This window comes from Acanthopagrus latus, chromosome 18 (genome assembly GCF_904848185.1).
Source record: "Acanthopagrus latus isolate v.2019 chromosome 18, fAcaLat1.1, whole genome shotgun sequence".
Taxonomy (NCBI): domain Eukaryota; kingdom Metazoa; phylum Chordata; class Actinopteri; order Spariformes; family Sparidae; genus Acanthopagrus; species Acanthopagrus latus.
In genome coordinates this window covers 14,486,905-14,514,598 of record NC_051056.1, presented here as the reverse complement: position 1 = coordinate 14,514,598, position 27,694 = coordinate 14,486,905, and the positions used below count along the sequence as shown (strand labels likewise).

The 27,694-nt window shown below is 45.1% G+C and overlaps 1 protein-coding gene across 1 annotated transcript in view; it reads left to right on the top strand.

Annotated features, from left to right (window-relative positions):
* tenm2 (teneurin transmembrane protein 2) overlaps positions 1-27,694 on the top strand; it is a 253,418-nt gene that overhangs the window by 56,048 nt on the left and 169,676 nt on the right. Inside the window, exon 4 of the mRNA XM_037077578.1 lies at positions 135-293. The gene's annotated coding sequence lies outside the window, so the exon portion shown is untranslated. The remainder of the gene's footprint in view (positions 1-134; positions 294-27,694) is intronic.

Below are 27,694 nucleotides of genomic sequence, written 5' to 3'. Positions count from 1 at the left end.
CCCACCTGAGGTCGAATCCTCGTCCTTCAACACAGACAAAAACTTGTTCTTTGAAAGCTCTTTGATGTGTACGGTGGCTTTGCAGACTGATCTTGAAACCTTACAAGATAAGGTATTTTCACTTTATTTGACAGGACCCACAGCGGACGCGTGAAGTCCCAGATAACTGCAGTCTACGACCACCAACATTTGTTTGTGGCTTTGCAGAAAAAACAAGCCTGAGGTCGCTCATATTAAGTGGACCTGGCAACCCCAGTAGAGGGCCTATTCCTTTGCTTACATTTGGATCACAGGTAGGACTTTTAATATGTGTGAGTATATCGAATGTCTTCGGATTCTGGAGTGTGGGAGGCATTTGCAAATATTCACAGAAAGACACACACTGAGAAAGAGTGGCTGTGTTCCCATCGGCGAAATATTACCTGGAGCCCCGGAATACTTTCAGTATTTCTCCTTGCATGAATTATAAATGATTCAATAAGCGACAATCACAGTTAATTAAATGAAAAAAAAAACCACATAGTTATGCATCATTAATTGATAATAACTAAAAATCTTGCTTTTGACAGCGGCAAAAAACAATGCATTTTTCATTAAATTTAAATCATTTCTTACATGACCTTCTTAACTTTCAAGCTCCTTTACATGCACAAGAACCTACATGAAGCAGAAGGTAGGAAATACAAAAAAAGCATAATAGGTCTCCTTTAGATGGTGGAAATGTAACAAAAGTCCTGGCTCTATCTCAGGTGTCTAATATATGGAGGATTGTTTTGTGAGGGCTAGTTTCATTTCAGATTTTAATAAGGCAGCGGATGGAACTAAAACATTTTAGAGGCGGTTGTAAAGTGAGCAGAGGAAGAAGCACCAGAGGCCTTTATTACAGCCCCGTATGCGATCCTGTAAAGTCAGACTGTATCAAAGTAGTCGTGTTGCAGCCTTTGTGTGGAATTGGCATTTGCATCGGTGACGGCGATGTAAAGCGTGCGGGCAATTGAGTCACACAGGACAACCGCCAGACGCGTGGATGTGCTGTAACACGTGTAAAGGCAAATGTGTGTGTGTGTGTGCGTGTGTGTGTATGCGTGCGTACGTATGGATGTGTCTTGGGGGCGAGTCTCTTCGGCGGTCGACTGTGGTTGAGTGGAGAGAGCTCATTTGAGGAGACGTGATTTGAGGAGCGATCGGGGAATTCCTCCAACATCATGCTCCTATAAATCATCTCTTTAATCAGCCTGAAACTCCCTCTCAGCACACAGCTGACAAACACACATACACAGACGCACGACAACATTATGATGCAGAAGAAAAGGGAAAAAAAAAAAAATAGGAAGAAGAAGAAGAAGACCAAGAAGCCCCACTGCAGGCTGACAGAGCGTGACGGCGTCACGTTGCGGGGGTAAACGAAGACCGAACCGGAGATAAAGGTGGAGTGACTGAGTAAAGGGAATGTAAAAGGAGACGCAGTTCACCCGGGTTGGCAGAGCTGGTGCTGAGCCAAGCAGTGCCAGGCCGGTAATTGGATCGGAGAGTCTTTAGGGGAGGAGGATAGACGCTAGATTGCTGAAATCCCCGTCTCCTGAGCCTATCAGCCAAGAGGAGCTATCTATGGACTATATTACACACTTATTTAAATGATTCAGCGCGGAGCCTAAACAAGGCCCGAACGCAATCATCATCCGACCACTAACCCAGATCCTCTCGCCCGCAAAAGAGCTTTTTCAATTTAAATATATAAGGTCTTTGCTGCGAGGCGTTTTAATCTGATATACATAGAAATGAAATGTCTGTACGCTATAGCGGAATCTATATTAATAACATCATTCTCGCTGATGCGCGGCCTGAATGAGAGAGACAGAGGGAGAGATAGAAAGAGATAGAGTTGTCCGATAGTTGTATTACAGTAATACCTTGGTTTAATGGATGTCGGGTTTGGAATAAGGCTGTACTCAGTCCAATTGAGATTGTGTTGCGTTGGAGGGATGAGGTGCGCCCCCTCGTAAATCCTCTCCTAGATGAGATTGGGGGTTCAGGACGAGGGAACGAGCGGACAGTAAGAAAGACTGAATGATGCACACAAATCCAGCTGAGGATTTTGCTGTTGTGACTGTGTGTGTGTGTGTGTGTGTGCGTGTGTTTGTGTCTGTGTGTGTGTGGGGATGGTGAATCCCACATATGGGCCCTGTTAATCCTCCAGTCAGGCCTGGTGTTGTCTGTGTGACACACACACTAACCCACACATACACACACACACACAAACACACACGGAGGCGCACGCGGAGGAAGAGCTAATGTTTCTCAGACGCAGCTCTTTGGAGGACGATGTTATTTGTTCTCTCTCGCTCGTCCCTCTAGCTCTATTACTCACACTCTTCGTTTTTTCTCTTTTTTTTGCCTTTTTTTTTTTTTTTTTGGCAAACGCAGACACGCACGTCGTGCAACACAATGACACTCTCCGGCCCTGTTTTTTTCTGCAAGTAGAGAGACGGAGAAGACTGCAAGACAGAGAAAAGGGGGGGGGGATGATGAGATGAGTCAAGCCAGAGGGAGAAGGATGGAAACAGCTGGAGGTGAAAAAGGTCAGCCAGCCAGTGGTTCTGCTATAAATTATAAAGCCGCTGTCGGGTGCTCAGCATCGGCTCGTCGTGGAATAAGAAACAAGGGAGGGCAAGGAGAGAGACAAAGTTAGGAGGGAAGGAAAGGTGATAAGGGGAAGGAGGCGAGGCAGAGGGGAGACAAGAGAGCAGAGAGGAGATGACAAGGAGGAGGGCTGGAAAAAAAAAGAGGAGCTCAGAAAATGCTGCAGGACGGGAAAGGCAGTCATCTCGAGCAAGAGGCCGATGATTTTATTGGGTTCTGCTGGGGGCCTGCGGGAGAGGGGAAGGGTCAGGTTGCCCATGTGTAAACAGCAGATGTGAAAAGCCGCCTGCACACGCCACCACCCCGGGCTCCGGCGAGCTGCACAGTCAAGGACTCGTCTTGTGCTGCTGCTGCCGTTGCTCCCGTTCCTGAAAAAAACCCCCTCGCCCATCTGCTGCCGCTTTAGCCCCATAAGCCAAAGTCCTGTAAAGACATTGACAGTGACAGCTACCTCGAGCCTTTAGGATTCAGGTGCGATTAAAACAAGTGTTGCTTCCATTAGGTTTTTACACACTAGTCAGCGGGAAACGGCGAGCAGGCCCGGGCACGCTCCCGCTCATTAGCAGTGTGGACTCTGCACTGGCAGGGTCTTAATTGTTTTTCTCTTTAACTGAGCAACTTCATCAATAATCATTAAAAGGTGCTCAAGCAGGTGGGGCACCTCTTAACTCCGTCACACGCAGCACAAAAGTCGCACACACACACACACACACACAGACACACGCGTGCACACAGACGCACACACATGAGTCATTCAAGGCTCGTCTTTGAATATTCTTTAATTCCCTGTGAAATTAGGCCCGCGTTGCTTATTTCATTAGGGCGCTTTTAGAGACTTTTGATAGAAATCCTGGTCGGAAATGACACACTATCTGTGCGCGTTAAATACGACTGGATGTAGCTCATTACTCGGCGGCTGAAAAGAGAATGAATCAAATAGAGGAGGCTGAGGAGGAAAGAACAAATTGAATCAAGCGCGACTTTTTTTTCTCTTTCTGTCTTTTTTTTTCTTTTGCCAAAACAGAGGATGAAATGTCTCCGCGTTTATTTTGCCACATTTTTCGTGTCATCCTGGTGTACTTAAAAGACGATTTCGGTTCTGTCAGCCATCTCGCCTGCTCGTTGCAGATATGTCTGCATCTGTGTGTGTGTGTGTGTGTGTGTGTGTGTGTGGACCATCCTGTTGCTTACTGTGGGTGACATTTCAGCTGTACATTTGGGAGCATGCTGAGTTCAGTAAAGGTTGTCATAGCAAAGCCTCCCTGCAATGTCTTACTCCCCCCTACATCCCTCAGTCTCCATCTTTCTCTCTCTCTCTCTCTCTCTGTCTCTTTTCTTTCACCATCTCTTCCTCTCTCTGTGTCTCGCTCCGTCAATCATTTTGTCGGGATCTCTTTTGCCTTCATCTGTCTGCGTGGCATTTTTTTTTTTCTTTCTTTCTCCTCTCGCTCTCTGTCTCTGCTCTTTCTGTCTGTGTCGCTCTCATAACATGTCATTATAAAATACACCCACACTGCTCTTCTCAGCAGCCTATACTGTAATGCACAGTCTCATTACATGTGACCTCTCAGGGTAAGCATGCAGCGCTGCCTCTCTGCTCCTCATTTGTGCGTACGTTTTTTCAGTTTCAATTTCTTGCATTCAGACTCTTGGAAACTTTAAATAATTTCCAGCGTCTTTGCCCCCCACCCCCTCGTACGTCGGGCTGCCGGTCCACCCCCAGCAAGCCTTTCTGTCTCCCTCTGTTAAGGGTGATCTAGCTCTGTGTCGCCACCCTCCCCGTTCTGTCATCTGTTGCTGATGGTTGTGGCGTATTAGAGGAAGCGAGCCCCGGGGCAGCCTATTTGTATGGGCCGTGCACTCTCGGAGCCTTCAGAGCTGACAGAAAAGCTTTACAGCGAAACACATTGTGTGTTCGCTTCCACGCGTGCACACAAATCACTCTTGTTCATTTACTTTTTCCTGTCCTGGGGAGATGTCGCCGTGCTGGGGGGAAAGTTTGCTCACCTTCCCCTGGCAGGGCCCAAGTTCCCTGTGTGTGTGTATCTGCATGCGTGTGTGTGTGTGCGTGTGTGTGCGTACGTGTGTGTGCTTGTGTACTGAAGCCATCAAGTGAGCATGTTAAGAATAGCTTTGGGGAATGAATGCTTTCGTTCCCTGTAGGCATGCGTGAGGTGCAAACAGAGAGGAGAGCAGAGCTGATTCAGTGAGTAAGCTCAGCGAGGACTTCAATGGTAAACATGGAAGTGAAAGTGTAACCAAAGAGCCATATGTTATGATGTAGAACGGGGAGAAAAAAAAAAAAATGATGCGCTCTTTCAGTCCGTGTGAATTCTACATGATTATTCATCAGGTTGTTATTTTTTTCTTTTGCAATCTCATGTCATCATGTCATATTTTTTCACGAAAAAATACTACATTTCCATCTGGTATTCTGTAATGGTCAAAAAGACAAAGAAGGTGGCATTTTCAAACCCCCCACCCCCCCACAAGTCACGCTGTACCCGCCTCTTTGGCATTTGTGTTGTGGTGTGTGAGTGACAGTGGATAGATGTGGATCTGGAGTACTAATTAAATCAAGGTCTGCTGCTGTTAAACACGGGGCATCCAGGGGTGACAATGCTTATTGACAAAAATCTACGCAAATGTCAGCTGCCCCTCTCCATTCCGGTTTTAAGTAATTTGCCAATGTTGTCGACCTAAATGGCTCATTTGGGGGGCAGAGCTGCTGAGGAACACAACGGGCCTCTTCTTGTAAAGAGAGAAGGGAGCAAACCGTGGTTCTGCTTTTTTTTTCCCCCGTTTGCCTTCAAGGGCTACAACTAACAATTTCACTTTGCTTATTGATTAATGTCGATTACTTGATTAATCATGGAAAGGTAAAGTGAAACCTTTCCTGTTTTTCTTGGTTGTCTATGCAAGCCGGTGGACGATGTGTTTAAAGGAGACATATACTGGTCATTTTCACTTTTATTATCATATTTTAGGTCAATAGAAACAGGTTTACATGCTCTGCTGCTCAAAAAACACAGCGGTTTTCTCATACTGCCAAGTGCTGCAGCAATGTAGTCTTCCTCTGTCTGAAACCTTCCTGTCTCCCGAAGGCCCCTCCCCTCCAGAGTACCCAGTCTACTCTGATTGGTCAGCTCACACAGGCCTGAGCCAGCACTGCTAACAGCAGCGGAGTAGCTGTGCTAAATCAATATGTGTCAAACTAGTCGTCAGGCATAATCTATGCAAAAGTGTGACATATTGTGATGTCACAGAGTCAAAGAACTGAAGACACAGCGTTTCAGGAGCTGTGTTTTCTTTGTCCTTTTTCCTTAGAACATATACAACACTGAAGGAAAGGAAATCAATGAAAAAGCCTAACAGGTCTCTTTTTTCAGCTGTTGCTTCATGCTTCTGGACTGGGAATGTCTTTGTGAAGAACTCAGGTCAGATTATTTTGTGACAGTCCAAAGGATGTGACCTTTACGCACTTTCTCGAGTGTCTCAGTGCCTCTCTCTGCTCTGCTAACGGAGAGCAACAGTAGCTAACGTTCTTTTGGAAATGGAGCCTGCTAACACTAACAAATGACTGGCATGGAAGCTCCTCAGAGCCTCTGTAAGTCTACATGAAAATTGTGAAAAATGCTGAAAGTGATAGCTTTTTTATTTTTTGCTTTTATTGTCCAACCAACTGGCCAAAACTCAAAGACTCTTCATCTACTATGAAAAAATGAACAAAGAATACACCAAACCCTTACATTTAAGATGCTGAAAAAAAGGGAAAGTTTCACATTTTAGCTTGAGAAATGGCTGAAACTTAATCTTGTTCCCTCTTTTCTCCCTCTTTTCGAGAGAAGTGGAGAAGGAACTGCTTCCAAGGCCTGGAGACAGACCAGACATCAGAACGCTCAGTGATTTCTCTATCTCTCTGATTGCAGATTTGTGTGACCAAAGCTGAAAGGAGTTTTTTTCTTTCTTTTTTTTTCTTGTGGAGATTAAGAACCGACATCGGTTGGCAACATCCCCAGCGACACATGACAACACGGGAAATAGCAATAAAAATTTAGTCTGCTGATAAGAGTTGAGTGCTGAGGCAACACTTTAGTTGCCCTGTGAGAATTGTAAAGAGTTCACGGGGAGTTGTGTTTGCTTAATATCCCCTGAAACACGCATGAACATTCAGGACACAGGCTCGCTGGCACGTATACGCTCGCAGGCACTCCAGCATGCACACACAGCACATTCACACACTCACACACACACACAGGTACCTCACACATTTTCGTATGTATATATTTGAACAAAAAAAAAAGTACCAATTAGTCCTCAGCTATGCAGGGTAAAATTAACATTTAATTTACTATGAAATCAGCTTTTAACACCGCTCGACGTGTAGACAGTACATCAGTGGCAGCGGGGTTAAAACCGTGAGCCATCTCTCCGAGCCATCGTGATTAAATGAGCAGAGCAAAGCGCAGAGGGGAAGCGGCGCTGGAGAGAGGAAAAATAGAGAAAAGAGCACTTATTGGTGTGATCCTTATGTGTTGGTCTTAATTAGCATAATGAGGAAAAGAAAAGGATTAGAAAGGAGAACGGAGTACATACTGCCAGTTGCCATGGAAATGAAAAACGAGTCGAGGAGATGGCAGACAAAGTTGGGCCATCGTTCAGCCCGCGTCTTAGTTTTGGGAGGGACGAGTGGGGAAAGGGCAAGCGGTTAAAAAAAAAAATGTTGCTACTTTAATCTCATGAAATTTAGAAACTACCTGCGCAGGGTTAAACTTTTTCATGCCTACTCAGACAACTGCAATAACAGCACACTCTTAAAATGGTTGCAAGGATTATTTTTAGCTATTTATTCTCAAATGGAAGGTCGATGATGTCGGGAAGTACTTTGAAAGGACGTGATTACAATAAGTCCGCAACCTCAATTGAGGTCCTGCTAACAAATATGGCCTTAAATGAGGACACAGAGTGAAGCAGCGGTTTCGATGTATCTATTATCATTTTTGATAGAACCAATTAATTAACCTGAAGAAACTGAGACTGCACGCTTATGCCCATTTTTTTTCAGTTATATATCAGTTATATCACCTAATCTAGTAATTAGCAACCAAGGTTCATCTCCAATTACGGCAAGGAAAACAAATATGAACTTGAAAGTTTAAACAGTAAAGCAACTTTTCAGACACCGTCGCACGTTGCTCACCGCAAGACTGTTTCTAACGGCTCGCTTATTATCTTTCTGTTGGATATGGCTCAGAAAGCGCGTGCGGCGAGGATACAATACGCCCAAGCCGCCTGACGATTTGTCACAATGTGCGCTGGCCAGGCTAGGGCAAAGACTTTTTCACTCAAAGGTAGCAGACTACAGAAAAAAAGACACCCACTTATATCAAACAGAAGTCACAGTCACAGAGCGGGAAAAGAAAAAAAAGAAAGTGGGGGTTGAGTGAAAATGAGCTGTTTGTCACAAAGAACTGTTGCATTACAAAAGAGCCTGTCCTTGGAAGAAAGAGACAAAGTCGTATGGCAGGATCTCTTTCCAAGCGCCTGTACATTGCCAGAACTGTTGAAGAGCGGGGATGAATGAGGAGCACAATGACTGAAAGTTATCACATCTCTTCTCTCTCGCAGTTTGTAAACTCTCGGTAAACCGGCAGCTCGGCGCAGATGCCAATATAAATTATGATTTTTTTTGTTTTTTTTCCTCTTCTGTCTGGCGTTGCTGCTTCATCCGGTGCTTTCTTGCTCGCCGTTTCTCATCTCCATTACTGAAAAAGTGAGGGAGGTATGAGGAGAAGGGAGGAGTGTGACTAGGGGTTTGGCCGTCTGTTGATTAATGAGTGTGTGTGCTTGATCTGAGGCGAGCACGTCTTACGTCCACAGCAGAAAGTGCACATGCAAGTTGGTTGTGGGCCTCAACGTGAACCTACAGCAACTTGTAATGTTTTGAACTCGCAGCCACACAAGCGGTGCAGTCACACACACACACACACACACACACACACACACACACACACACACACACACACACACACTCGCTGCTGCGGCCACTCATTTGCATGACAAAGGCCTGGTTAATTATTTAAGGGGCCTTATTTGATCAATACAGGAGAGCTGTATCCGACTGCAGGGACAATCTGAGCCACTGGATTCTATAAGGCCTTCATTATTCATGAGAACCACAGAAGAGGGACCAGGCGCGAGGGAGGAAGGGAGAAAAGAGAGGGGGCAAGAGATAGGGAGCAACAACAAAGGCGGCAGGGTCTTGTTTCATGCGTATTAAAAGTTTTCCTTTTTCGGTGCTGATGAATATTTTACAGGGTTTGAAACTTAGACGGGACCTCTGTATCTGTAGAGGTGAGAGCGGAGGGGAAGGGTTAGGTGGCGACACCGCTATTGTGGCAACTGTGGTTTGTCTTGGGGTGAGAGGGTCACAGGCCTGAAAGCTCAGCCACACATACTGTGTGTGTGTGTGTGTGTGTATATGTTTGTGTGTGTGTGTCTGTGTCTGTGTCTGTGTGTTTGAAGTGTTGATCACCCTTCTTTGATGGTTATTTCTGCAATGGCCTCGTTGTCACTTTCTTGCACATGGTGACACGTGCCACATGTAAAAACATGTATAGGATGTCTTGCTCTTCATTAGCATGCATGGCTAAGCCTGTGAGCATGCATTCATGCAGACTCCGAGGGCGTGTGGCGCTCACTTGCATGCATGTGTGTGTGTGTTATGGATTAGTCACAGGTACATGTCTGCACTGTGGCACAGCCAGGGGGCGCTTATCTAAAAATAACCTTAATCCCAGAGGAGAGCGTGTTCTGTCTTCCATCCTCTCTCGACCCCTTTGGCCACGCCTGGAGGGGCTGGAGGTGGAGGTCTTGCTGGGCCGAGGTTTCAGGAAATAGTTTCAGGTTCGTGTGTACACACAGATAAGTATGCAGGACAACATCAGGATCCTTATGCACCAGCTGGCCTGGTTGTTGCTGATTGCAATGCTAAAAATAAGATGCACACGGGTACATTATGGAAAAATGAGACACATACAAAGTGCACAAAATACTAAGGTAAACATCATCCCACTACAAAAACAAGTAATTGTTCCCTTGTTGAAAATCCATCCACTTTTATTGACTTCTTCTTCTCCGCCGCAACATGCAGCTCATTTGGATCTTGCTTCATCAGGGAATTTTTATGCGGCCCTGATGCGGCTCAGCCTTTTGAAGAGTAGGCGAGTTATGTCTCCGTGTAGTGTAAAGAAAGCAGAGAGAGAACAGTAAAGCCAGGGGGCCCACAAGCAACTTGTGCTGGAAACTACTAAAGATTTAAGTGAAACTAAAAGTAGCACAAGTTTTAGTTTTTTTTTTCTTTTTTTTTAAATCCCACATAGCGTTTTTTTTTTTTTTTTTTTTTAGTTGCAGGCAGCAAACTCGATTTTCTCTGAGACAGCTTTCTGCAGCAGTTATTAGAAAAAGTTGCATAAACACACTGATGGGGAACTTTTTCCATCCGAGGTCAGTGCCAGGTAAGGGTCCTTCTAGGGGTCATTTTCAGTCTGCAACACCAGATGGTGGTCGTCAGGTGAGATGCATTGTGGGGCAGCAGAGGATGCTCGGAGCATACCTGTGAGATTTTTCAAAAAGAGGGTTATTTTTGGAGGCACACATCCTTTGCTCACCTTTCATGACTTGTGGATCTGCGGGGAGTGTTACCCACATGCATGTCAGATCTTTGTGCGTGTGTGTGTGTGGGACCGGGTGTGTGCTTACATGCACGCTCATAATTGGGCCCAGTAGCTCTTTAGACTTTGACTCGGCACTGTCGTCATGCCAACCAACCACTTTCCTTTTGTGCCGTTCCCATTTAGTGTCGAGATGGCAACTGCATGGAGATGCCTCACACAACACGGCAAAATGCACCAATCATTAGTTCGCGGGCTGCATCCTTACCTTGTGTCCTTATTGTTGGGCTCATTCTTTTGTATCCTGAGGTAAACACCGCTTTTTTTTTTTTTTTGTCACAGTAGGTTGGCACTCGTCTCCGTCCATGTAAATGTGCTGCATCTAATGTGCCAGTTTGTGTGTGTGTGTGTGTGTGTGTGTGTGTGTGTGTGTGTGTGTGTGTGCGTGTGTGTGTGTGTGTGTGTGTGTGTGTGTGTGTGTGTGTGTGTGTGTGTGTGTGTGTGTGTGTGTGTGTGCGTGTGTGTGTGTGTGTGTGTGTGCGTGTGTGTGTGCGTGTGTGTCTGTGTGTGTGTCTGCTTGGCACCTCTTTGGAAGGTGTGTGCAGCAGAAGTATGTCAGCGTGTTAGTCTCATTAAGGGATTACTCACATTTCTGGACACCTCTCCGAGCGTCTGATTGGACCGAGACAACAAGACGATCCCTCCAATCACAACACCTGCTGTGGTGTCATCTGGAAGAGCAGGAATCTCTACACATCAAAGAAAAAGAAGAAGAAGAAGAAGGAAGGAGAGGATGTGAGGAAGGAGGGAAGAAGACAGAGTTGGGGCTGGCGGTTGGCTCATGAATTATATATAAAAACTATTAGACGTAAAGAGAATGACAGAGGAAAGGCTGGGATGAGTCGAACTTCTTCAGTCACACTCGATGCGTCAAAGAGACTTTTTCTGTCTCTTGAAACCGACTGTTAGGCAGCCAGCTTCTCAGCCAGAGCCTCTCTGTTCCTAAATAACTTCTTCCTCATCTCTGTCTGCCTCCCGCCGTCTCCCCCGCTCCCCTTGACTAGACATCTGCCAATCAAATGCAGACCACCAAAGAATCTGGTAACTTGATCCCAAGTTTTAAATTGAAACAGGTTCACATCTCAGGTGTTTGTTGTTTAAGTCCGTGTGGCATCGGATCAGCTAATTGGATTATACTGCGTCTGTGTTACATCAGTCTGTCCCACTAAAAGGAAGGATTACAAAAGAAGCAATACCGTTAGTAGAAATGTGTAGAGGAGGATGTTCAGCACGAATCACAGTAATCATTCCACAATTAAAATTTCACCCCAAATCTTTAATTATAACGATTTAAATGGGCAGTTGTAATTCTGCGCCCGTGAATGTTATTCTTTTTGTGACTAAGATCTTTTTCGTAGATGGAATTAATGCATCTGAGCTGTCTGATGCAATCTCCAATGACTTGGAGCCATCACACCAAAATCCATCCAATGAACAGATTTTCAGTGGGCTAAGTCGGCCGAGCTGCCGCCCAATCAGAGTCTGCGCTTGACTCTGGGCCGATCAGGTTGCTCCAGCTTGAAGTGCTGCGTTTGGAGTGCGCCTCAATCAGCCCCATTAACGGATTACCAGGCGGCATGTAAATTTTGCCCAAGCGGCTCCGTCTCTCTCTCTCTCTCTCTCTCTCTCTCTCTCTCTCTCTCTCTCTCTCTCTCTCGTGCTCGTATAATTGTTAACCATGAAGTTCACATCAAAACTAATAGCCGGCCCGATGCCATTACGCGCCACTTCTGTTGCCACCGGCAACCGATTGGGTCCCGCTCGTTGCGGGGAGTCTGTCGCGAAAAAGAAGAGACCGACAGACTCAGCAAAAGAATGAAAGAGCATCATAAAGTGGGAAATCAAAAGAGATATACTGGTTTCTGATCATTCAGAAGAGAAGAAAAAAGGGCACACGCTGGGTCTCGACAGATGTAAATGTCAACTGGATAGTTTGAATGGCTTTCAGCGGAGAATACCTATGCCGGCGTGTGTCCCTTTCTTCTTAAATTGTGTGTCTGCCTAACAGAGGCTGCGGGGGCTGAGACATCACGGCAGAGCTACAGCAGACACGAGCGGCCCCGAGGAAAGCCTCGTCCTTCGCTGGCCAATTTCTTTCTCACACTACACCATATGTGTCAGCCTCCACCATGCATTTTTACCTGAACTTGTTTGCTCGTTCCCTCTGAGCGTGCAGTTTTTGTTTTTTTTTAAATTTCTTTTCCAGAAGGTGAAGTAAAGGAGAGGAGGCTCGTGACGCGACTCATCATCGCCGAGCTCTCTGCTACTGTCTCCTGCCTTGTCTGCTCAAAGAGTCTCTGGCACCCCGCTGGGAAAGATGAGAGGCTTGATTACAGTCAAATTAGCAAATGAGCAGGTTAATTACAGAACCAAATTCCTGTATAAGAACTGTCATTTCTCTGAGAGATGCTCCAGCTCCTGCTCAAAGAGCCTAAAGAAAAAAAAAGCGGTGGGGGGGGGGGGCAGTAGGAGGAGAAAAAGGCAGAGGACAAATGCCTTTTCCTTTTTTTTTTCTTTTCCAAGACAGCTCCTTCGTTTTTGCCCCTCTTAGCTCAAAAGTGTGCTGTTTGAGGTTAAGAGGAAACAGTTGCATCAATGAGCTATTATTGTTTTTTTCAGAGGACACTCCCCCCCCCCCACATTTCCTCTGTCCGTCTCTTCTTCCCTCTCTCTTTCCCCTCACTCAGGAGACTGCATCAAACCCCCCTCGCTCCTTGCTTTTTACCCACTCTCTTGCTCGCTGGCTTTCATCCTTACACCTCACGGGAGTCTTTTGGGAGGCTTCAGATTTTTTAAAAACTTTTTATTTATTTGCAACAACCATGTAGAAAAGGAATTTCTGACACGTCGTCTGAACTTTGCAAGGACGTTCCATTTGACACGCGGAAAGAAAAGCGAAGAGCGGAAAAAGGCAAGAGTGATGAGGTTAAAAAAAAGAAATGGCTTGACCTTGGTCGGCCGCGGGCCACCGTCGTTCAGCTCGCGCATGTCGCGAGCCGGCGGTAAGTGTTTGGGACCTACGTGATGCACTTCAGCCACGCTGACCACTCCGCTCTGCTCTGCTCTGCTCTCCTGGATGGCTTGTGCGCGTTTCTTACGACTGAAGGGATAGTGTGTGTACTTGTGTGCGAGGGAGAGAGATGGATGGATTTTGTGGGCAGATGTGTATGAAGTCTGGAGCAAATGGAGTGAGAAGCTGAGCAGCTGGCAGAGGACAAGGAGTAGGCTAGAGAAGAAGACGGGAGATTCACTCACACACACACACACACACACACAAATATGAGCGACGATGATTCAGGGTGGTGGTGCACGCACGCACGCGGTGACATGACTCACACCGGTTCACTTAGCAGACGCTGTCATTTGTGTGTCATCTTCCGAGACAACCTACTGCAACACCGCTAACTTAATTTCTCCTGCGTTGTCACCGGAGTGCCATCATCTGTCAACAGTTCAGTGAATTAGAGTTTCACTCTGGTGAGTGTTTCCAGGGAATTCGTCTCGGATGTAGTCATACCGCCTTAATGGAAGTGAAGATGTGAAAGTTGGCAGTTGGCTCTTTATAGATTTTATGGGTGCTGTTGTAGCCAGAGGGGGTACGCGCAATTGTTGTTGGAGGTCCGTGTAGATACACTCCCAGACAGGGGAGGGAGCGATCGGAGAGAGAGCGATGTTTAGAGCAGTGGGAAGCCATCTATATTTTATCTGCCATTCATATTTGAGTGGGGGGAGAAGATGGGTAGGAGGGAACGAACATGCTCTCTCTGCGTATCTTTCAGTGGATGCGTTCCTCGCAGAGCCATATCAGCACAGGTTATCCCTTTTAAATTACAGCTTCAGCAAACCCCTTCGCCCACCCTTCCCTTTGCTCTTTCTTTCCCCATTCCCCCTTCATCCATAGTCCCCCCCCCCTTTGACAACTCTATTGGATTTTTAGTCCTTTCCAAATGAATTGAGCTGCGGCGCTCATGTCGAAACGAGCCCAGTCGATTGCCTAAATGTAACTATGCATAGTTATCGGGACTGCAGCGCAAGCCATTTGCGGGAAGCCTAAACATTATAAACAAATAAAGCAGCCGTATTGCCTCCAGGCCCCTTTGGTTGGGAATGCACTGCAGTGTCTGGTGAATGGGCAGCCAGCGTGAAATCCAATATAGGCCTGTGTGTGGAGGAGGAGGGAGAGCGCTCCACTCCAATCTTCATCAATATAGCACTATACAAGACTGGTGCGGCTGCTGCCACCAAAATACGACCGCTATTATTTTGACCACTCCACGCCACATCGAATACTACTACCACTACTACTGCTGCCGCTGTTTTCTTTTACTAGAGAGAGAAAAAGGACTGTTCAGCAAAGGGCCCCGTCGGAGCTGTAATAAATCTCCCCGGCTAATCAGAGCAACATGTCTTGAGATCTCAGGTGGATCTTAAAAATGTCCTCAGATTCTGTTGATTTCAAACATTTCATCCCCGCCTACTGGGTTAGCTTTTATAGCAGCGTTTTGGCCTTGCTTTAGTGGTGGCCTATAGAATGCTTTTCATAAGCTGGGCTGTCTAAAGTGCCAGTGTGGGCGTGGGACAAAAATGGCAACGTTTCCTATCGCTTCCTTTTGCATATTCTAACGTCCATTGCAATCACAATGGCCGCCGCAAAGTTGGTGATTGCCAGTGTGGTTTCGCTGTCGGCAAAAGCTGTTATTAACATTTCAAAAAGTACAACGTTGGACTTTGCAGTCTGGGCATTCTGAAGCGAAAAAAAAAAAAATTCACTTCACAGCGTTACCACTAGATGGGTTTTCACACGGCACCTGCTCTCTCCTGTCCCCCCAACCCAACTCTGTCCTGGACTATGTTTATCTCTTATCATGGCTGTGTGCTAATGGTTTAGTGTGGCACAGGAGATGTGAGAGATAAATCACCACGGGTCTGGGCGCTTGGAGACACGCACACCTCGAGGGCTTCTTTTCCCCTTCTCTCAATTGCTGAAAAGCCCCTCCGGTTGCCATGGAAACCCCTTTTGTCACCAGCAGTTATTGTGACACTGACCCGGAGCATGGGGGTCAAGGCTAAGTGCGGTGGCCTCGCGCTATGTGATGCAGGGGGTGCCTGTCAATGACCTTCTGTTTCTGAAGGATATGTGCTCCTCAAGAGACACACACACAGACTCACACACACATCCACAGACATGTTTGTGTACTGCTGTTGTGCATGAAGTGCGCAGACAGAGATAGGTCGGGGACAAGGTTAAAAGGGAACATGTGCCCCTCGTGATGTCTGACCCTGGGGTAGCCCGTCCTCAGTTCCTCTTTGCGCCGCTCAGATCTCCAGATATCAAGCCGGCTTCCGCCTGCTGCCCCCGACCCCAGATAACCTCTCGGATAGCCGCAACCCCGTCTCCTCACTGCGAATCCGTCTTGTCGAGTCATTTATCCTTATTATCAATTTTACAGACTTGTTTGTCATTGTGCGAGTGAGACAAATCTGCCGATTGGACGTGATAGCTCATTTGTTTCTGTCACAACGACAGTGGGGCATTTCTTGAATGAAGACAGAGATTTTAAAAAAAAGGATAATTTCTAAATGTATCTCGCTACATTGGGTAGATTGTTGGCGTCCTAATTTGCGGTGAATCAGTTTTTTGGATGAACAGTTTGAAAAGTGTTCATAAATAGTTGTTCTTTATTGTGAAAAAAAAAATGTTGTATTCTTTATTTTGGATCGTTTTTGGCTCATTGTACTCCAAGGCACAGCATGGAAACCTGTATTCAGCCTCTTGTTGACAGGGACGTGTGCCACATTCTAACCCAGCGTGGTGTGCTTTTAATTTAACTCCAACTGCTGCATTAATCCATCTCGCTCTCTATTGGGTAGCCATTATGGATAGGGCCGCTTTATAAAGTATTTTTATGAGACGGCTTTGGCTTTTTGTCTGCCTCTCCTGCAAAGTGGCCCCTGCGAAAGCCTCGCTGTTGTTCTCCCGTCTCCCCCTCTTACCCCTCATTTCATTTCTTCTGTGTGCCTTCCCAGCCACATCCTCGCTAATGAAGCTAAATCTAGCATGCTAAATGGGACCAGTCAGCTATGTCATTGGCGCGGGAGAGGCCGTAGCAGTCTTCTATTGGCCCCCGAAGGCACAAACGCCACTCCAAGACGATGAGTTGATGGCATTAGAGGTGTTCACAGTAGAGCGGGCACAAACAGTGTAGACCCGAGCAGGCTGGTAGCACTTGTCTGAGGTAGTTCTGAAATCTTTTTCCGCGGTGCCACGCGTGGATACAAAGACAGAGGCACCCGTGTGTGGGCTGCAGAGAACAGATAAAGTAACAGAGTCAAAATGTTTATGTGAAAGTGCAACTGTAGCTGCAGTGGAGATCGGTACTGTACCAGAGATCAAGAGCTGAGAGACGTGCTCTGCAGGATAGCAGCCTGTCAATTGCGCCGCTCTCAGCTTCAAAGTTCTCAGCTTCAGGATTTCGTATAGAATCTAATGGCTTTGGAGTGTGAGTGCACACAGTAACACAAGTGGAAAAGCGCCGTAATATGGGACCCTACACGACAATCCAAAAAAGCACACACACTTGTAGGTACACACACACACAGACACATAGTGTGTCAGATCTCCTGCTGAAGTCCAATATATCCCTCACAAACCCATTAAAGGTGCTTCATACAACAGCCTCTCACAGAACACAGAGAGAGGGAAGTGAGAGCGGCACAGACTGTGGAGAGAAACCCAGAGAGGAGGAGAGCTGCGAATTTGTTAAAACACATCCCGGCAGGTAAAAAGGCACATTTTGGAACCAGTTTCATTTCTATGTTATTTTAGATATTAAAACACACAATTGCCAAATCGACTTTTTTCTTTTGCTTATTAGGGTTATTCGAAAGTGTGCAAATTTGAGTGTCGATAGAAAAAAAATATTCTGAAGTGTGTCTGTCCTATTTGCAGAGGATTACGCTATGAAAGTGTTTCATCACTACCAAGCTCGTCTTCTCCGACTAAAAATGAATCGGTGCCGCCGCCCCAGTAACGTGCACAGCAACAGCCGGCCCGCATGTTTCTAGGCGATAACTCACAACGTTACACTGAACAGGAGCAAGCTCATGTAGTACTGATGTAGTTTTGAATTTCGGTCGTTGTAGATGTACCAAAATCATTGATAGTGATGACACTATGGCGATGGTGCGGGTCAGTCAGTCCACCAGATTTGGTCCAGACTGAAATATCTCAGAAGCCGCTGAATGAAATTGTATTCAGACACTTTCCACAGAATATATGGCTTTGATTTTACTTCCATGATTTCCTGCTGCACCTCCAGCCAGTCCAGCTTTTTTTTTTTTTTTTTTTTCTTGACATCTACTAGATGGATTTGATTCATTGTGCAACCAGTGTGTGCTTTCGCTAAATGGGTTTTTGTTGAAAAGTGACAATGGCAGCAGTGATGGCGGCGGTCAATAGTGTCCTTTTTGTTGCATGTTAAGTCTTCTTTATTTATAATCCCTGACTGCTGTGAGACAAATTACCCTCAGGGGACATTCAAGCTTTCCAGTGAGCACCAACCAGGGTTTTCGGCATAGATTTCTCATTGAAAACTGACATTCGGTCAGATCATCCGAGTGATTTCGCACAGCTGTAGGTTGAAAGAGAGACGATACAGATACGGGTGAGGGTATTTCTCCAATGACATATTACACTTGTGGGTGAAATGTGGTCTGTATCAAGATTTAATGTTTCATTTGAAATGTCATAAATGCTGAGCTATTTAAGACGTGTGCTGCCAGTTCTACATTATTAAGACGCTGTCATGTCCAAATGCAAGTACTTAAAGGTGCAATATGTAAGAACTGGCCACCTGTTGAACTGAGAAATAATAGGGGGCATCACATCACAAGAGTAACCGCTCGCTTAGTTCACCCTGCGGCCAGGCATCGTATTAGCTGTCTCTGCCACGGACTGGGAGCTCAGAGAACTGGGGGAATGTTGTTGTTGTTTACAATCAATCTAGCTAGCTGGTTAGCATGCAAACCATAATAGATATCTGTGCAACGCTGTGCATAGGTGTCTTCAACATTACATCAAAAGTGTTATTTCCTTATATTCTGTAAATTTTTTAAGGTTTTATGATAGAATTCTTACATTTTGGACCTTTAAAATGCTATAGTTTGCCTTGTGCAGTGAGCTGAAGAAATAAATGTGAGGCTTCACGCCACAGAATCACAAAGAACATTGTGTCTCACATGGTAGAACAGCCACCCATCAGTCAGAGGGTTGCTGGTTTGAACCCTGACCCCTACTGAGAAACGATGTCCAATCTGGGTCTTGATAGGGTTTTTTTTTTTTTTTTCATCCTTGGTGTGCAATTAAAAGGTTTTTGTCATTTTGGAGCCTGATAAGGAAACTACATCCAAAGTTTCCATTCCTCCAGTGTGTTTCATGGGTTCTCGTGCATGTCAAAGGTCTTGAAAGTTAACAAGTCCGCACCAGCCAGAGCTCCTCTCTCCCACAGAAAACACTGCTCCTGAAGTGGCAAAACACATCACCAGAAGTGGCTCTTTAAATTCTATGAAATCTCGACATCACACCGCGTCACTGGCTTGCACATTTGCATAATTTATGCGTATATTCACAGAAGAAGAAGAAGATGATAGAGCTGAGTGGAGAGGCTGCTGGCTCAGGCATGTGTGAACTGGCCAATTAGAGCCCACTTAGGACAAATAATAATAATTTTGGCGATCCAGCGACTGTTCTTCTGGCGACAAAAGTTCAATATGTCCACTTCGATCATCTACGCATGGCATCATCCAGTGCTGAGTCGAAAAATGGTAGCATGTAACAAGCTAACCTTAAATAATGATCTGTGAACATGTTAGCTTGCTAACATCAGAATCTCAAAGCGTCACTTTCGCCATAAGTCCTCAGAGGGGCTACAATCCCCAATCAGTAATGTTTCTGTCAGATTCACAAGATGTTACATGTTGATATATCATTCAAAAATGGGAATAATGCCATGAAATAGTTTTTCTCCTGAATGTCAATACCTCACTCGGAAACACCATGCAGTTGAGCATGTCTTGTCTGTGCCATTAATGTCTAATACTCGCACGTTCTTGCCTAACTGTCCTGGAAAATTGGATGAGCTTTTTGGGGGGTTACCGGAATGCCTGAAAGCGCAAACACATAGACACGTAAGGACTGCATCCTGGAGACATCCACGCTCTCTTCTCGTTGCCATGGTGTTTAAATACCCATGTTTATCCTTTTATTACACAACTTTTAAGTGCCTTGAGTTGCAACTATTCAGACTAAGCCCCCATACAGGCCTCATGGTTAAACGTGTAAAACTCCAAACATAAATGGAGAACTTGTTTTGTTATGCGGTTTGGTAATATGTTTCAGGCCTGCATATTTAAAATCCATGAGGCATAGAGGGAAAAGATAACTATGCCCTTGCACTGCTAGAGTTCAGGAAAGATTCACCAGTTCGAATGTATGTACCTGCGTTGAAGTAAGACACCTGTATATGTCTGGCAATCTGGCCTCCTCCCTGCTCTCCCCCTCTATTTGACATTTCAGCCTGAAGAAAGGACTCCTCCCTGGCATTTATTCTCCGCTCAGGGGTTTCACAGCCCTATAGCTGCTGTCATTTACACTTATTAATGTATGTGTTAGTGCTACACTTTCCCCGTTTGGTTAAACAATCGCCGACTTTCCTCTAAAGAGACAGGGTGGCAGCGAAAGTGGCGACAGTGTCCCTCAGCATTTCCACCTCTGCAGAGACTTACGGCATGCACATGAACAGACAACCGCGCGGGCGATGCATGTTGTACAGTAAAAGCCAGCCAAAGCCCTCAGTGTGTCACCTCTGTCATGGTGTTAATTAGACAGTGTCACCGTCTGTCCCCAGTGACATTTATTGCACATTTGAATATTTTACCCAGACAGATGGTAAGAATGTCAAGGCGTGACACTGAGTTATTAAGCCCTAGCCCTCTCCCTTGGCGACAGAATGCAGGGCTTGTCAGCACTCGATTGTTTTAATAACTCACTGGCAGTACGGCAGCAAAGTTTGCCCTGACTCTCCGTGCTGCAGCTAGTTCCTCGGGCATAGGTGAAAGCCCCCCCCCCCATCACTACACACACACACACAAACACACGCACACACTCTCACACATACACACACAATGCTGGGTGTAATTCCGCCGAATGAGCGAGAGCAGGAATTCCCTCGCTGAATAAAAGAACAGGTATCCTGGCTCTGTGACCACTCTGGTGACATTATCCATCTGTACACTGCTGGGCTTTAGCTATAGTGCACATGACCTTCCCATGTGCCAGCACTCTTGTCAGAAGCGCAGCCCAGCATGGATGTGCTCCATAACCTTAGAATATGATACCGCAGTGTCAAACCCTTCTCGCTCACTCTCATGTTTACTGTATAGCGGGGTCATTGTTGCAAGCAAAGTGACGAGGAGCAAATACTCTCAAATAAGACAATATTTCTGGAATGCATGGGCATTTCAAATGTGGGGACAATTTAAAAGAGGTTTGGGGGGTTTTCTTCCCCAGGAAAGTCTATAACATCAATTCCTGTATTCCAGTAACGTTTGATACTTTTTTTTTTCTGGCTGGACTAGCATGAGACAAAATGATGGGTAAATAACTTCCATAACCTCACACCGGTATAAAGTGCCCGGTTGTGTCACCTAATGGAATGATACACTGCAGAAATAGTTAAAAGACTTAAAGATAATAAAAGGGTATAAAAGCCCCTTTACTGCTTTTTTGTTTACCTCAATTGTTCCCTCTTCATTTCATCCTTTTCTGTCTCTCGCTCTGTTTCAGCCATCTCACTTTCCCTCTCCCCTGTCATGTTTCCCTTCTTCCAACCTCACATCCTCACTTTAGTCAAAGCTTTCTGTGGTGTCGGGTCTCCAATGACTAGTTAACCCCAGCCTAGCGACTTGTTCGTGTGTATCTGTGTGCTCGACGTGTCAATCTGACTGAGTGCAGCTTAGCAGTGAAAACGGGGTATGGAATCTCATTGGTTTAGGAATCTTCCCGATAAGAATGATTTCGACGATGACGCACGGACACACTGGCACACTGAGCGAATAAACCGATGCATTTTCAACATGGTAAAACTGTGGGGGAGGGCGACACTGGCAATTTTTAAAAGTCTGTGGGGTCCCGCCCTAGTATAATGGCTGCGGGGCCCATGCTGGCACGCACGCCGCTTGCCTCAATCATCATGCGCGTGCTGGTCGAAGCTGTAGCCGTGCAAAAAAAAAACAAAAAAACAAAAAAGTGTAAGCTGTTCTCCCTCAAGAAGTGAAATAACACTAACATGGGAGAATGATTTCAGAAGATGTATTTGGCCTTGTTGGCGTGCCAAGTACTCGTAGCAGCAAGGCCAAGCAAACCTGCTTAAGTGAAGTGCTGCTGGAAGGTGTTAGGCTGGATCTTGATCAGCTGATGATCAAACAATGGCAGCTTGTGAGGAATGTGGCAGGGATCCCTGCTGCAGAGGATTCGTACGAACGTGTGCCACAGGGAGGTAAATATCTGTAAGGCGAACACATTAAGCAGTCTATTAAGCAATATGTGGACGTCAGTCAGGCCACAGCTGGCAAGTGACGGCGAAAGATGTTCAATAATGTTTTCAATAATGTTGACATGCCCAGGGTGGAACTGTCTGGCACTAAATCTACTTGGATGTAAGTTCCACATTGTTGTGCATAACATTCTAAAGGCTTCTCCAGGAAGACGCAACACATTTAACGTGGCAAATGTGTGAAAGTAGCCAGAAAATAAACTGAGCCCACTTGTCAACATCATAGCATGCTACATTAGCTTAAACGGACTCACTGCCTACTTCAAAATTACAGTGGAAAATTAGCATTAACGACCGGATGAGCGCAGTCGCAACGCTGAATTTTTTGCATTATTCATTCGCCATGTTGAGGGGAAACGGAATGAAATCGTGGCTCGGATTGTGTGAAGAACACAGAGAGAATGAAAATAAGTTATTCTCGTCTGCCTGTCACAGCTGTGGTGCAGTATATGCCTGAAATGCTGCGGAGTGACCGGACTTTTGAGCGTATGCGAGTCATGTTCCGGGGTCTCTTCTGGATGTGAACACCCTTTAATGCAGATAAATACTGGACAAATATTGATTTGTTAGTGCTTTATTATGTGTGTAAACCGGAACAGGCCTGTAGCCCCTAAAGTGGACGCCTGCCATCCACATACTTTGTAAAAAAAAAAAAAAGAAAAAAAAACAGTTCCTCTTGTATTTTTGACAGTTGAGTCTATAATATAAGCCAGGTTTGTTTAGTTTTTCCAGTTATATCCGCCCCGCTGTCGCCGTTCCTCATCCCCACAGCTCATTCTCATCTTGTCCGTCATTTCTCCCATGAGTTTGCGAGCTATGTGTAATTACCCAGTTTGTTTGCACCTTGGCTCTAACTGCCTGTTTTTTCACAGCGAGCTTGTATTCACAGGAAGCGCCTGTGCGAGTGTGTGTGCGCGCGGGAGGGGTTTTTGCATGCACCAGTCGGTCTTTAGCAAATATGAGCATGACAGGCAAGAGTATGCAACAGTGCAAGTGTGTTTCTCAGCACATGTGTGCGTCACCCCGAGCCCACTCTGGCAGACACGGAGAGACAGAGAGAGGGACCTTGTCGTCTCTAATCCCTTTGTTTTGAGTCAGATTAGAGCTTTGCGAGGCGTTTGCGAGGCCTGCAGAATGTGGATTTAAGGATTAGTCTAATAAACAGAGGCTCTGTGGCACTCTGCAGCCCAGTGTGGAGATTACACAGGCACCGAGAGCAGGGAAGAGAGAGGGGTGGATTGCCCCCCCCCCCCCAATTCATTTCCATCCTGAAAAATGAGAGGATGAGAGGGGGGAAGGCACATAGGGGAGAAAATGGAACGTGGATGAGGTCTCTTCACAGTTCCTGATCAGTGTGGCAACTTTCATCCATCTTGTTCCCTGCAGGGACCACAGCTGTGAGTCACATATGCAGACTTTTGGATAAGTAACTCCCATACTCTTGTGTGACCTCAGCAATACTTCATAGTTACTGCAAGCAGGCAGGCTGATCACAGGGGACGTTCTCTCTGAACGTCAGCAAGCACAAATAATACACAGAGCATGTGTTCAGTACTGACTCAGACGGCTAAGTGGAAAACAACTATTAGTCTGGATGTCTTAAATTGTTCTATTTCAGTACGAGCATAGAAACCACAGAGGAAATATCTCCTTTTAATTCTGTAAGTCATTGGGTGTCAGAGTAGAGGAACATTGGCCTGAAGTCTGCAACTGAATTATCATGTGCTCACATGCTAATGAAAGACTCAGTGCTGGCTGCACAATGTCACCGCATTCAGAAGCTAAGTTACTGTGCATTTGAATGCTGAAGAGACACAATCACATGCTGGCATCATGAAAATGATCATTTAGCAGCAGCAACATTATTTATGTTTTTTTTGTGAAACCTGACGGCAGAAATGAGACATATTTTGGTCATTATCTGGTTCATAATGTTATTATGGGTTACTACTAGAACTAGAAACTAGAATCAGTTTACTTATACTGTCGGCATCCCTCCGCCTGAAACACTCTGATTTAGCTCCTGTCTCTTTAAGGCCTCCTACCTGAATACCTCTCCTCTGATTAGTTAGCTCACACATGCCTGAACCAGCACTGCTGGGCAGCTGTGCTCGACCAGTTCTTAAGTGACAAACTAGCCGAGGGTCACAAATGATTCAAATGGTTGATGTGGTGACATAGTGTGATGTCACGGAGTCACAGAATTAAAGGCAGGACTAATTATGACAGCAGTGATTTCAGTGGGAGACAGGAGCTTCTGTTGGTGCAGACTTTGACCTTTTTAAATTTAAAGATATTTTACATGCACAAGAACCTTTGTAATCACTGAAGGGGAGGGCAAAACTGAAAAAATACCCTACGGCTCCTTTAAATGCATCAATATCAGTCAATGACAATGTCAATGTCAAGAAAAACATGCCAGCTTAAACTCATACAAATAGTGACACCGCTTGTAAACACCGCGACCGATCACACTTAATAAGCAAGTGATTTTTTCCTATTTGGCTAAAAGAGGTGTTGGAGGTAATGGGGCGAGGTGTGTGGGAGCGCGAGTGATGAAATGTTTCCTGTCCCGCACGCCCCTCAGCTGTTGGCTCACAGATCATCTTGGATTCGAAATGGGCCACAGTTTCCAGTTGAACTGGAGCCTGGCACGCGGCTGCAGCCATCCTTTTGCCTTGTGTGTATGTGTGTGTGGGTATGTATATTGGTGGTGCGCGCGCGCAAGCGTGTGTGTGTGTGTCCTGCGTGCATGCATGCACTTTCAATGCCACCCGAGATCGAAGACGTGATTAATGACTCTTCACGGTGAGGAGCCCTCGCCGTCAGAGCCAAAGTCCAAAGCTCATACAAGGCAGGCTTGTTTGTGTGTGTGTGTGTGTGGGTGTGTGTGTGTGTGTGTGTGTGTGTGTGTGTGTGTGTGTGGGTGTGTGTGTGTGTGTGGGTGTGCGTGCACATGTTAGAGAGGGAATGATAGAGGTCATGATTTGTTAAAAGATGTGGATACATACAGGAATATTTATGTATGCTAATACATGCGAATACAAACACACATACACCTATTTTAGTCCAGGAAGTATTCACAATGCCCTGCTCTTCCCCCTACACACACAAATGCACACACACACACATTTTTTACACATCTATACAGCTTAAATTTGTTATCCTTACAGTGAAATTGAAAGTATATTGTACATAACGAGATATTTGTCAAAAAAAAGCTGTTAATTACTATACAGCATTCAGACTAATTACATTGATTCAGTGTGCGCCCTCAGAAAAGATTTTACTGGTGGGAAAAAAAAAACAAATTAATCGTAAGGATAATAAGGATTTACACTTAAAGATATGATATCAAGTCTAAGCTGCTCGTGAGGGAAATCTAAAGTAATTGGATGCTTTGATTAACAGTATGTATAATATTTGAATCTTAACCATATTTGGATCTCCAGCAGGACGCTCCTCCTGCAATCACAATGCACGCGGGATGTTTGGCGGCGTGTAATTGAGCGCAAGTCTCATCCAACGATTTGTTTTTCCTCTTCATTCTCACGCAACCTCTCAGTACTCCACTCTCTCGCCGTCTACTCTTTTGTCTCTCTCAGTCACTCGGTGTCTTTCCCTCTTTGTCTTTGTGAACAAACTGTGTAAACAACTTAATTTGAGCAGCGGCACAAAAACAGCAGAAAATTGAGAGCAAAATGCTTTAAAGCCACAATTTTGTCTTTTGTGATAGCGGGGCCTTGTGTTTTCAATAGGCCATCGCTTTCCATTCAAATTCCTTTCAAATTAAAAAAGGGAGAGGGGGGGGGGGACAAGCAAAAGACACCAAATGAAGAACTTCATCTCCTGTTGACAAAGAGAGCTGGAAGAGTGGATGAATGTTCTGATGGAAAGGCTCCATGCTGTGTTTTATCAGGCTTTTAGCCACCAGTCTCGTTGGCTGATTATTGCTTTTGGTTTGGTTACAATTGAATTAAATGAGCCAGATAATGGCTGCTTTACAGGCTCCCCTCTATCCAACCATAATATAAGATAATATAAGATAAGATAAGGGATACAGAGGAGACAGATGAAGTAAGGAAAATGAACAGAAGACACTTTTGAAGAAAAAGATTTGTATGTTCAAAGTTGAAAAGGAAAATGGAAACACTAAAAGCACATGTGAACTAGTAGCTGTCGTACAAACGATTTAGAAATTGCTGAAATTAAATGAGAACATGACAAAATGGAAATTATTGTTATCTGGATCTTTTTGCAAAAACTTTTATTTTTACATTTATCAGACCAACAAAGTGCATGAATGCATGCTGTGCATCCAGGTTAGAGCCCAGGAGTGGACTGAGTTTGTTGACTGACAGAAAAAAAAAATGATGATCAGTTAATCTTTTATGTATTTTTATGTATTTTTTTTATTTGTTTTTGACATTCAAGTTCCAGCTTTTTAATTGTCGGCTTTTCTTTCAGTCTTATGTGATTACAAACTGAAAGTATTCCGGGTTTCGACCGTTAAGTCAATACAAGTCTTTAGGCCCGTATTATAAGTCATCAGATACTCGGATCATATCCATCGTCAGACTGCATCTGTTTTCGGAGCTGATGATGCAAGTAGCTAAGAAGTGTTCTTGCTTCCATCTCATCTCTGTTGAGAGCCGCACGTGTTCAGTACTGATCGGACAATGTGATGTGGTCTGACCTGATCACGTGACTGGCTTTTCACGACATTTGCTGCTGGGCATTATATTGGCAGTCACATGTGAAAATTGTCTCTTTAAAACCTGCCTGAAAGTACTTCTTTGATTTACTGCCGCCCCTCAAATGCCAAATAAATGATTCAATTCATTAAGTGTGTCATGGTTGTCAGAGAATACACAATTTGGAGGCTCCATATGGAGCAAAAACAAACTTTTTGAACAAAATAAAAGCGCTGAAGTGCAGTGTTTGACTGACGCGATTTCATTTGCATTTGTTTCAAATTTGTCATCACCGGAAGCTAATGAAAGGTTTTAAATAGGCTGCTGAGAATGTCTGACCCATCTACATTTCCAGGTTTTAAAATTGGGGCCCAATTGCATTTCTAATAGATTAGCCCTGCCTTAGGCTTTCAGGAAAACAGGACATGCATTTTTTTCACTATTGTCTGCTTTTTTTTTTTTTTGAAAAGACTTTGTGAGAAAATAAACCTGCAGAATAATTACTCGTAGCCCTACAAGTACACTATACGCCACACTGATATATACCAAAAAAAACCTTTAAACTGTATATGCTCTGCTTTAGTTTTGTCTTGTCTGTGTCAAGTGAGTCAGTAAGTGTCAGGATAGTTTGTTGTCTATACAGAGAGAACATGCCCTGCTTGAGCCTCCTCTTAGTTAGCTGCAGTCGGAGACATCTGGACAGGAAGCCTCCCACAGTGTGATGGCCCTGAACAGCCTCTATACCAGCACTCACACACCGCCTCCGTGCTTCTTTGTCTGATAAATGAGTGCAGCGGCTGGATGGAATCTTTGCAGCTAATTGTCTTTGGGTATCTAGCCAATGAACACAGAACCATTACGAATGCAGCGAAATAATATGCACAGCCGAGCCGGGTCGATTGCGATCAGCAGTGCCGGCTTGTTCCTGCAGCACGTTTCTTCGGGGCGAATTTGAGGCTTGACGCAAGAAAACAGAAAATACCTGAGGCAATTTCAAACCATAATTGCACTAATG